We start from the raw sequence: 11,478 nt of genomic DNA, 5'->3' as shown, positions 1-11,478 counted from the left end.
GGAGGCACCTTTGGACCTTCTCCACGTTTCGGATACTGAGTGTGTTGTGACATGTCTTCATTTTGACTTAGGTCTGCATTGTCTTTTTCGTTCTATTTATTGCACGGTTTTTGCATTTCTGTTGGGAAAAAATAAAAATAAAAAATAAAATCTTTGGAATGCCTGCCAATTTCTGAACACTCTCTTTCTGCCAAAACATATTTTAATATTTTTTGTCAGTGCACAATCTTGAAATCAAAGGCAACTCCTTTGTCCATGTCACCTTCAGCCTCTATTTGAAGGGAAGGAAGGAAAGATTACAGGAGTCATAAGGAAAACGTGTAAAACTGTCATTCACTATGGCTGCTTTAAGCTCCCTTTTCCAGACTTCACTGTTCTTCCTTAATGTTATTTTACCTCTAGGCTTAGGTAAAAGCATTTTGACTGGATCCAGAAGACTTGGATTTTGCATTTCTCTTCTCTCTCCTCAGCAAACCCTTACTCACCGTGCAGTTTTGGGGTACACTAACGTCTCTAAGATGCAGGTCCTCTTCCACACCCTGCTGGCACCTGCCATAGGAGGTCTTCCCGTGTTGGTGTTTAGCATTAGATGTGCTAGTGACCCTCCCCAGCTCTTGAAAATGCCCATAGCATTATAGGAATTGGATGCTCCATGGACACATCAGTCCATCCTAAGTATTCACTGTTCCTGTAGAGCTTGTGTCCCATAGCTCTCAGCTCTTGGAGATCACCATGTATTTACAATTATCTTCTAAACCACAGTATTCTGCACAGAAATCATTACAGGAGTTTCTCATTCAACACTAAGCAAAGACTAGGCTGGCAATGTTCCCTCTTGGTCTGACCACAGAGCTGTATTTATATTTTTGGTTCACTCAGGCACTATCTGAACACCCAGGAGCTCGCAGGCTTTAGCTGCTCTCTCCCAGAATGAGCAGCAGAATGACTAAATCCCCAAATCTTTCCATAGAGCAGGTCTCCATGCATATGAACATCCATACTGAGGAACACCTCGTATATAGAGGACAAGTACATTGAGCTGAATAAAGAACTGAGCTGGCACTAGCTGGTGAAGCTGCTGCCATGGCCAAATGTGCTGCGTCCCTTGTTGCCACTTGGGAATGTGGCAGCAGTTGTGGGAACCCCACCAAAACGTTGCCTTTATTTGCTGAGAGCCATGTGCTTTGCATGTGGAAGAGGATTTCACTGCATCCCTTGTAACATACCAGGGCTGCCCACTCCTGCAGCACCAAGCCTGAGGGAGAGACCTGGGCTTCTCCTGGCTTTGCCTTTTTCCCCATCACCAGCACTTCCAGATCCTCTCTTCCCATTATCCCTTCTATCCAAACTGCTCTTTCCATCCTCCGGCCATGCCACATCTGGCCCTGCAGTGCTCTCTTCCCTTGCAAGCTGAGCAGAGCCAGGGCATTTCCTTCTCCAGGAAGATGCCTGAGGTTAACCCAAGCTTTTTTATTTTTAGTTTTTTAAACACATCCCCCTCTAACCGTGGGGCAGGATGCAAAACCTCAGCTGGAGCAGGGCTTGCTGCAGAGCTGAGATGCTGTCCCCGCATTGCATGTGGGGGCAGCCAAAGTTCCCAGCACTTCTGCTTCTGGACGGGGCTTCAGCTCACTCACCAGTGGTGTGCAGTGCAGCAGGCAGCGAGCTCTGTTGGTAGGACTTTGGTTATGTCAGCCTGGCTTTTGATGTTCTAATCACGTATAAACACCGTAACTGCGCTCATTAGGGGTATGAACTCCTCTGACTGTTTGCTTGCTTTGCGGAGGCATCTACTGGGAAAAGCCGCAAATATTATTAGTATAAACACGCTTGTAGCATTACATTTAATTTCCCTCCCCAAATGGAAGTGCACTTATATCACTATTAAATACTTACCACTTTAAAGTTTACTAGTTTGAAAGCATTAGAGATAAAGCAATGCATTAACAAGTGGGAGGATGAAATGGCTTCGGAAGAAATACGGAATTTGCACGTTGTCCTCAGTTTCTATCCAATAACGAACACCGAGCACTAAGGACATTCACCACTGCCGTGGCCATAGGGGCCAAGCTCAGTCTTAGGCTTTTGGAGTGAAAAGATGAGTGTTTTCTGGGAGTTTTCTATTTCAGCTGATGTATTAGTGGGATGACTTCACAGCAGCATTTCCTGGAGCATTTTTGGCCAGTGGTACCCACACTTGCTGTGGTTATGCTGACAAATGTTTCTGCCATAGCCTATAATGAAAAGCCCTTCGAAAACTCATTGGAAATGTCCCTGCTGATTTTGGGAGTCATTTGAAGGAGTCACAAATGATAGTGGGGCTCCTTCATATGGTCAGCGCAGGGTGTCTTCACCCTACGTCGCTCTGTGATGGGCAGTGGATCCTGCCTTAAATACATCCATTTCTTCTGGCTGCTGCAACAGGAATCCCTGAGCGCCTGACTCAAATATCCTCATCGTGATGAGAGGCCTGGAGGTTGGGTCTGACAAAACCCACGAAAAAAACCAGCATCAGATTTCAGATACATAACGTCAGGCAAGCAGATACCCAGACCTCGCCATCAGCAAGGCTGAACGGTACTAAAGGACTAGAAGAGGGCAAGAAAATGAAAAGCTCGTTTAATCAGGCGTTACAAACCCTGACGGACAGTAACAGGGATCTGCAGAACTGGAGGCAAAAAAAAGCTGCGATGTTTCAGATGACACGCACATGAGCGAGGATGTGAGTCACCTCTCTGCAGCCCTTCTTCAGCAGCAGCAGCGCGCAGAAGTCATTTATCTGATTTCTCAGGATACAGCCTATTTGCAAACCACACAGATGAGTCGCAGACTGGGGGTTATTTAAAGCAAATTGGGAAGGAATTGTAAACTTTGCTGATAGCTTATTTGTTTTCTTTGACAACATACCTTTATCTGATAACTGCATTCATATATAGGTTCACCCGATTGTTTACGTTGTGCTGGGGAGGGTAAATGTTTTATTGCTTCTCATGAAAGTTATGGATATAAGGTGGGTTACTGCCTCGGAAAATTAGGTCTGTGGCTTTCTGCTAAATTAATATTGCTACTATTTAATTAGTGGTGAGAAGACAGAGCTCAGTGTACTTGCCTCCGCCTTCTTTACTTATTTTTAGTGAAAAAATGGGCTTTTAATACAGACCAGCTTCTGAAAGGTCTGCTGAAGATGTAATTACCTCAGAGGCACCCTTAGTCCTTTCTATACTTGGAAGTGACACGATGTGACATCCCTCCTGCATGGGGATGAAGGTGGAATGAAGAAGTTTTGGCACAGAATTTCCATGTCTGCTCAGAGACAATGGAAAGAAAAGAAAAAAAAAAAGAAGAAAAAAAAAAAAAAAAAAAACTGATGCCGGACCGCATTTCTCTAATTATTTCTATAAATAATCTTTTGCCCATCTGCCTTTGCTGGAGCGATGCAGCTGCCAGGGAGCCGAAAGCAAATGCTAAGCACAATGCTGGGTCCTGTGCCAGCCCCGGCACAGACGGGCTGGGTCCAGCCCCGGGTAGAGGTGCCGTCTGCCCAGCTTCCCGGTGCCCGGTGTCTGCTCCAGCTGCTCGGCGGGGTTGTGGTTTTCGTCCTCCTTCTGGATGAGGCTCAGGCCATGGGCACTGCTCTGCGTCTGGCAGTCCTCAGCTTCACAGCCCCCGTGTTCAGTGGGTGCAGACTGGGTAATGGCCTTGTCTTAGCACCTTAAGAGCTGCAGCTTCATCTTCTTTTTCACCACAAATGTCAACAATTTGCTTTGTAGTAAATCAGCCGTAGCTTTTCATTAGACAAAGGATATCTAAAAGGAAAAAAAGTGTCAATTTTAAGCCTGCTTTGCATCAGTAATGCACTAAAACCTGTGTTTTCACACGTCCTGTTTGCTCATGTTTCTTCAAACCATCCCATAGCAAATTGCGACACTGCCAAAACCATTTCCAACCACAAGACTCAGCCATGAGGATCCACTACAGATGACCACTTCTCTGTTTTACACTTGCTCTTATCAGATTCTCCATGTTGATGCCAAGGGCGAAGCACTCCCCTCCCAGCACCCTGGCTGCCCAAACCCCTTCTCTCTGCCTCCCCGATTACAGAGGCTGAGAGCTCCTTGCTGCTCTGCAGGAAGGTGCAAGCGAGATGCTGCAGCTCTGTGAGCAGGGAGCTCCACGCAACAGGCAGTTTGTTCTTCCCCCTGACAGTTATGGTTGTTTCTATGGAAATAATGCTAAAAATAATTCAAGAATTAGCCTCACTTTTATTATGAAGGAAAGAATTTGCTTTGTTCAGATCTGTCAGTTGGGCGCACGGAGGTCTCTGATGTTTAATTTTTGAAACACAGAATCAGAGCAGCATCGAGGTTGGAAAAAACCTTCAGGATCAGCAGGTCCAACCATCAACCTGACCTACCACTGGGCACTCAAAGAAAATCAAATCCACAGACGGAATAATCCTCTTTGGCAGGTGCTAGACCTTGAAAAAGGACTCTTGGAGCACTATTCCCACAGGAAGGCAAGTCCCATTCCTGCATAAACCTCTACTGGGTTTGGCCACTTTTCAAGCCTCTGGCAGCGCTGGAGGAACATGTGAGATTTCAGCACACAACAGAGATGAGAAATCTCACCTTCCTGATGCCATTTAGTTCCTCATCGCAGTTTGGCGGCTCTCCTCTGGTTCTGCTGCCACGGCCGTGTCTCCTGCATTAATCATGCTGCTTCCCAGCCTGTGCAGTGGCTGGTGCTGGCATGCCTGGACCACCCTGCATGCCTGGCCCCCACTCCAGTACTTTTCTGGCCATGCCTCCAGGATGCTTTATTTGCCCTGCTGTAGAGCAGATGCAGGACATAGCTCAGACAGAAAGTGTTTACTTTCTTCTTCCCTGTCTGGCTGTAGACCTGGAGCATTGAGCAACTTGTCTTGCAGCAGCATCCTTCTTCCTCATATCCCCCAGCCCCAAGCTGTGTTTCTGTGACTGGAGTACCTCACTGCCAGCTCTGTGTCCCTGGGTCATTTTGTTCGTGGACAGTCAAAAACACTGCACCAGGACTTGTTTTTTCTGTACCACGACCTTGTTTGACTTCACAGTAGTGCCCTGATGCTGCTCTGATAGCAAAGTATGCTAGCCTCACTGCCCCAGCAGTGCCACAGTCTGCAAAAGGAGCTGGTGATGCTTAACCTCCCCCAGCACTCTATCTCCCAAATCATTTTCTTCCTGTCTGCTTTCTATCCCATTTCCAGGAAGGAGCATTATCTTCTCAGCCAGTTTCTTGCTCCAGCTGGCTGGATCATCATGCTGTACCTGATGCCCCACTGACTCAGCTGCACGTGCACAAGCTGCAGGCTTGTGCTAGCCACAGATTTCCATCCGGATGCTTTCCTACTGAGACCAGAAGCAGGTAGGTGTCTGTCTGACCTGCAGGACACTTCTGAGTGTCCCAGTGCCATCTCCCATTTCCCCCTCATTCCTTGTTTCTGCTTCACTGCTGGGGTCCCCTGGAGCTGCATCTCCACATACTTGTCCTCTAGCAAATCTGTGCTGGCTGCGTTCCTCAGAGCTTCACTTCTCCTCCTCCCTTGGGTTTATGTCTTTGTTCTTGTTTTCTGGAAGAGCAGGACCATACTTGGCTGGAGGGAGGACTCAAGGGGGCACGGGGTAGTGCCCATACAGACAAGCTGGAGGAGAATTCAGTTCATAAAAGGAAGCAGGAGGAATCGAGTGATGGAACTGCCATTTTCAGAAGTGTGGAGTGCCACGGCAAGGATTTCCTGCTCCCTTCAACTTAATCTTTCCAAGCTCAGAGCCATTCCTCAGAAAATGTACGCAGCCCCTAATTAATCAAGTCTTAGCAGCTTGGAAAGTGCCCATCTGTCCTGCCCACTGCCTGATGCACAGATAATTTTGCCTTTTCCTATCATCTGTAACAACAGCAATTACTAGTCATGGATGGTAACATTGCTTATAACGATTAAAAAGCTGACATGGCTTCACAGGGAAGAAAAAAAAAAATAACTGCGAGCAAAACCCCTATAAAATGCTCTTCAAAACAGTCAGAAAAGGCAGCGGAAGAGCCAGCAAGTGTAAGCTGAGGCCAGACTAATTCAGATGAGAATCTCAGCTGATGTTTGCAGCTATAGCCACAGGCCCACAGGTAGTTTGCACCAATGTTTTCCCTATTCTTCTGAGGTCTTCAGCTTAAGACAGATGCTCACTGAAAGGAATGTTTTAGCAGATTATCTGCTGTCCTCCTGCCCTGAAGCAGAATGACTTTTCCCACACTGCATGACTTGTCAGACATTTATCACATGCCATCACAGCTTAAGGTTGGGGCTTTCACATCAGATCACAAGTCCTTTGAGGAGCGGCTGAGGGAGCTAGGTTTGTTTAGTCTGGGGAAGGGGAGGCTCAGGGGAGACCTCATTGCTCTCTACAACTGCCTGAAAGGAAGGTTTGCAGAGCTGGGGGTCGGCCTCTTCTCACTGATAACCAGTGATAGGACTTAGGGAATGGCCTCAAGTTGTGCCAGGGGAGGTTCAGGTTGGAAATGAGGAGACATTTCTGTCAGACGGAGCAGTCAGGCGTTGGGACGGGTTGCCCAGGGAGGTGGTGGCGTCACTGTCCCTGGGGTTTTCAAGGAAAGGTTGGGCCTGGTGCTTGGGGACGTGGTTTAGTGGTGACATTGGTGGTAGGGTGATGGTTGGACCAGATGGTCTTGAAGGTTTTTTCCAACCTTTATGATTCTGTGATCACTCGTCTGGAGGCCACATACAGTGTCCACATGGGATGGGAGCACATCGGTTCAAAAGCTGGAGCAGAAATTTGAAATTCCTAAAGAAGGGGAGTTCGGCATGACTGGCTTACCGAAACAAGTAGTGGGTGAGGTGTAGGTGGAACAAAATGAGATGCTGTGGTTTGTGATGGCCTGGCAGTCATTGGCACTTTAGGCCTTAAAAGCTTGAGTTTTTGAATCAATTAAGCATATAGTATTGGGTGACATTGGCTGGGGTCTGGCTACAGGGGAATATGTACTAGATGGAGTTTAATTTGCCTGAAGTGATATGGACCTGCACTACAAGGCTACCTAACTTGTCTTAACTCTTTCTTAAATTGGTTTAGCTTGCCTGCAAATTACTAAATTCTAGTGTAATTGATTTAAGGGAGGGTTAAATTGGGTTAAGTACATCTCCATTATGTGCTCTTAATGCTCTAATTAGGTCAATTTACAATCAATTTAGAAAACTTGCCCCGGCTGGTTTAGCTAATGTAGATCAAAATCTAGATATGGCGAAAGAGCAAAATAATTCATTGAGTCATCAATTCCTCATTTTTTTTATGACCAGATGTCGGATGGTCTCCAGCCTAAATTTATGGTGTCGGTAAGCCCAGCTCTGCTGGAACATGCCTGTGTGCTGGGGAGGGGGGGGATTAGCTGAAAACAGTTTGTCCCTACATGAGGCCTTAAGGCTCAGGCCTGTCTGGGTTTGGCTTGCTTGTTTGAGGTTATAAGTGTTCCTGGCAGTGACAGGGATAGCAGCCAAACCCTAAAATGAGGTGATGAGCAGTTCTGTGACCCGCTGCACAACCTACACCCAGCCAGCCTGCTGCAGGCCTGCTCCAGGCCTGCACCAGGCCGCCTGCTGAAGCAAGACCTGCCCTGCAATTTGTGTGTGTTTATTGCCAGAAACCTGGTGTCACAGGTGGTGAAGGTCAGACCTGAAGGTGAAAACATCCTTGTGGTACTAAATCTTGGTATAAAGGGCTTCCAAAATCACCCGCTTCTGCAGCTCCTCCCCAGCGCTGCGCTGGGTCACTGATGGGCCCAGAGGCAGGGAAGGCCAGCAGACAGCCACCACCATAAATTCACCTCTCCACCGAATGGACCACAAATCCTAAGTGGGAAGAAGCATAGAAGATAAAGCTGAAGAACTGAGATAGAGCATCTCAAGTCAATATTGACTACATTGATTGTCTTCCTGACAAGGGGTGACAGGTAGAGCTCAACCTGCCAGGAGGGTGATGAAGATGAAGGGGAGAAGCTACAAGTACCAGAAGGCAGAAACTCTGGGGCTCCTGCAGCATGTCACCCACCACTATCAGCCAAAGTACAAATGAAAGAAAGAAAAACTTCAATCTGTACCAGAATTAATTTGCATTCAACTGCTGGACTTCAAATCCCTCAAACCCTTTCTCCCAGGAGCTTGCTGGCATTCAGCTGAGTGAGAGAATTGGTTTCCTATTGGAAGGATTTGCTTGGGAAAGTTGCACATGTGTACACTGCAGGCTGTGCTGAAATGGGGACAAATCTGCCTCTGGCCTTCAAGACCCTTTTTTGTTAGTTTGTTTTTGTTTTTCTGTAGTGGAGTGAGGGGCAGGCGCTGCTGTTGCTTTACACATCATGGCACGGCGAGTGCAGGTTCTTGTCACCACTGCTATGCAGAGGGGTGATACTATAAACATCCTTGTAGTCATGTATGGGGCAAGTCAGTATTGCCCTAAACCAGCTAACCACGTCTGCATTAAGCAATGATAATAAACCAGTAGAAAATCAGGCTGGTAACTCAGAAGCTCAGGTTCTAAGAGCAATATGCAACAGGACTGGGCACAAGGGGTTGCTCTGGAGACTTCCTAAAAGCAGTCGCATTGTGTTGGGACAAAAATCTCATTAGCCTGATAATGGTCTCCAACTAAGCTGCAGCTGCTCAGTGGATATTTGAACAAATTGGTGGGGAAAAGGAGTGGGAATTCATTCATCCCACACCTGGAGCAGAGGGTGATCAAAGAGGAGGGTGAGAGGTGGCTCCTGCTGTGAAACCCTCCCGGCCATTCCCTGAGCATCAGTTTGGACTCTTCACAGCTGCTGCTTGAGCCAGACACTGCTGCCTTTCCTGAAATCCCTCCTTTGGCAGCCTGGCCTGCCCCAGGGCTGCTGGCTGCAGCTAGCCCTGCACTTCAAAGCCACGCAGGTGTGGGAAGCCAGTATTTCCCAGGTCAAACTTTGCATCATTTTCCAAGCACGTGCTTCTCCGCCAAAAGCATGTACTCTGGTGAAGGCATCTTCCCTAATAGATAGACAACAATTAATTTGCCTAACCCAGAATTGTGGTGGTTTTGAATTCTCAGCCAAGTAAGCATTTGGGAACAAGTACTTCTGTGGGGTGAGACCTGTGGGGAACAAGTGCTCTCTCTGGGGAGAGACCTCTCATCTCTCAGTGACTGGAGCAGCTTTTTCTCTGCCCTTAGCCAAACTCCCTGGCTGCAACCTCTAAATCTCCTCATAAATCACACTTCATTTCCCACAGCTCTCCATCACTGAGATGTGTCGCCTCCACCTCCAGGCTCTGTTTTTTGAACCGTCTTCATCGGAGCCAGAAAAGCTGCAGCCTCGGTTTCTCAGAGGAAAGCCTTGCTCTGTTGTTTGTCTGGATGGACATAAAGGCCACTGCATGTGCGGGGCCATGGGGACATTGGTCTCTGATCCTTCCCAGCCACTTACTCACAGCCTCGTAAAGGCACTGCAAATACAGCCACAGGTCTCATTGCACACATAGACAGCATAACTGAACATGCAGATGTCCAGGTAAACCTCAGCCTCGTTGTTTGCAGGAATTGTTAGTCTTGTTCAGCAAAGAAACCACTGCAATTAACTTCTTCATGACTAGGTGGACCAGGTTTTATTATATGTTATTATATGCATAATTGTCTGCACGCTCAGAGCTGTGCATTTTTTTTTAATGGTGGGTCAGTGGGTCCAACACTTCTCATTTGCTCACCAGGAGGATTATTTGCATCTCAATCTCTCCTGAAAAGTTGAAGTGATACAATGCCTCCTCCCCTGTGGAGGAGGAAGAAAAAAACACGTACTATCAAATGTTTTAGAGATAACAGGTTGGAGATAACTGCTATGCTTCTGCTAACGAGAAGTGACCACATCACAAATGAAAATCTATGGGGGGAAGAAGAAAAAAAAAGGGGGGGGGGGAAGGGAACGATCCATGAGAAAGCAGCGTGTCTCCTTTGTAGCAGACAGAAGAACAAAAAGCTTTGTCTCTCAGCCTGGAGATAAGACTTTTAAAAATCCCCTAGTATGATACAAACAGCCTGTTAATCAGTCACATCAATGCTAAGCTGGGGAGATGATAGCAGCTGCAGAGTGCCAACGGTCTCGCACCCTGCAGACACTGACCATGGAATGTCCCCAGGGATGTCCCTACCTGCTCCCAACCACTCCATCGATCCATATGGGATGGAGGGCAAGCAGGTATCTTGGAATGGAATGGGATGGGAAAATGTGATCCCCAGTGTGATAAATGCTGGTAAGGAGTGAGAAAAGCCTCCAAATTCTGCAAGATTGTTCTTAATTTGTTGTGAGCTCTTTCTACCTTCTGGCCATGGAGCACCAGTGGAGGTGTCCTCACCTCACCAGCTGTGCTGGGAAGAGGTAGGCTTCATTTAAACATGCTGAACCCATCTCCCAGACAGACCCAGGGCTAGGATGAGTTTGGGTTGTCCTTGAAGAGGCCTGAAAGAGCCCACACTGAGTTCTGCATGCTCAGCTTTGAGCTTTGCAATGGCTCAGATTATGTGCATTAAATCGTTAGTGTTGGGGTACAGGTGGGAGCAGAGAGACCTTTACAAGGGCACTCTCCTCCCCTACATCTTTGCCTTCTCCTTCCCTGCTAATAACAACCCATGAGTGGTGACATTTAAGCCCTGCATGAAGCTAGTATCAAACCCTCATCACATATATATATATTTTAAGCCTGGTTCCATCTTTGAAAGCAGCCCTTCATGTTTGGCTCCTAGTCCCAGTATGTTTTAGGTCTGAGAGCTGATTTCAGCCAGCTCTGCAGTGGAAAGACTCTGTTTGGGGGGTTTTATTCATGACAAGTGGCTAGGGCCACAGTGGTGCCTGTTGGATGAGCTGCAAATCTGCGACAGCCTCAGCACGTGCTGGATGTCGGCCAGCAGCCCCTCACAAAAACAACCAAAAAACAGAAACCAAGGAAGCTGGCACCATTAGGAGGAGCTGGGGAATGGGGAACATGCTGAGAGGTGGACTGAACGATGCAGAGGCAGAAGGAAATGTTTCAGGATGGGAAGACACAGAGGTAGTGGGGCTGAGGGACACTGGGATTCAGGACACTGATTGGAGCCCTCCAGCCCTTGCCATCCCCTCTCTGGCAAATCCTGCACAGAATGATGACAGAGCTGTGTTAACCATCCTTCCTCTCTCATATTTCCAAAGTAAACCCCATATGTTGGTATTTCCCAGGCAGTAAAACCTCACCTGAGGAGAGGGCATTTTGTTCCAGCAGTTAATGATTAGCTCCCTCACGTTGCCCTGGGGTCCAAAGGACTCATCCCCAACCCAGCAGCTGCAGGAGAAGGAGGAGGGGTGGCATTGGCTTTCTCCTCCCCATTGGTGACCCCAGAGCTCATGTGCCAGGGCCACACCAGCGGGGAAGCTCGCAGACCT

The sequence above is a fragment of the Aythya ferina genome (assembly GCF_964211825.1).
Source record: "Aythya ferina genome assembly, chromosome: 4".
Taxonomy (NCBI): Eukaryota; Metazoa; Chordata; class Aves; order Anseriformes; family Anatidae; genus Aythya; species Aythya ferina.
This window is presented reverse-complemented; position numbering follows the sequence as displayed.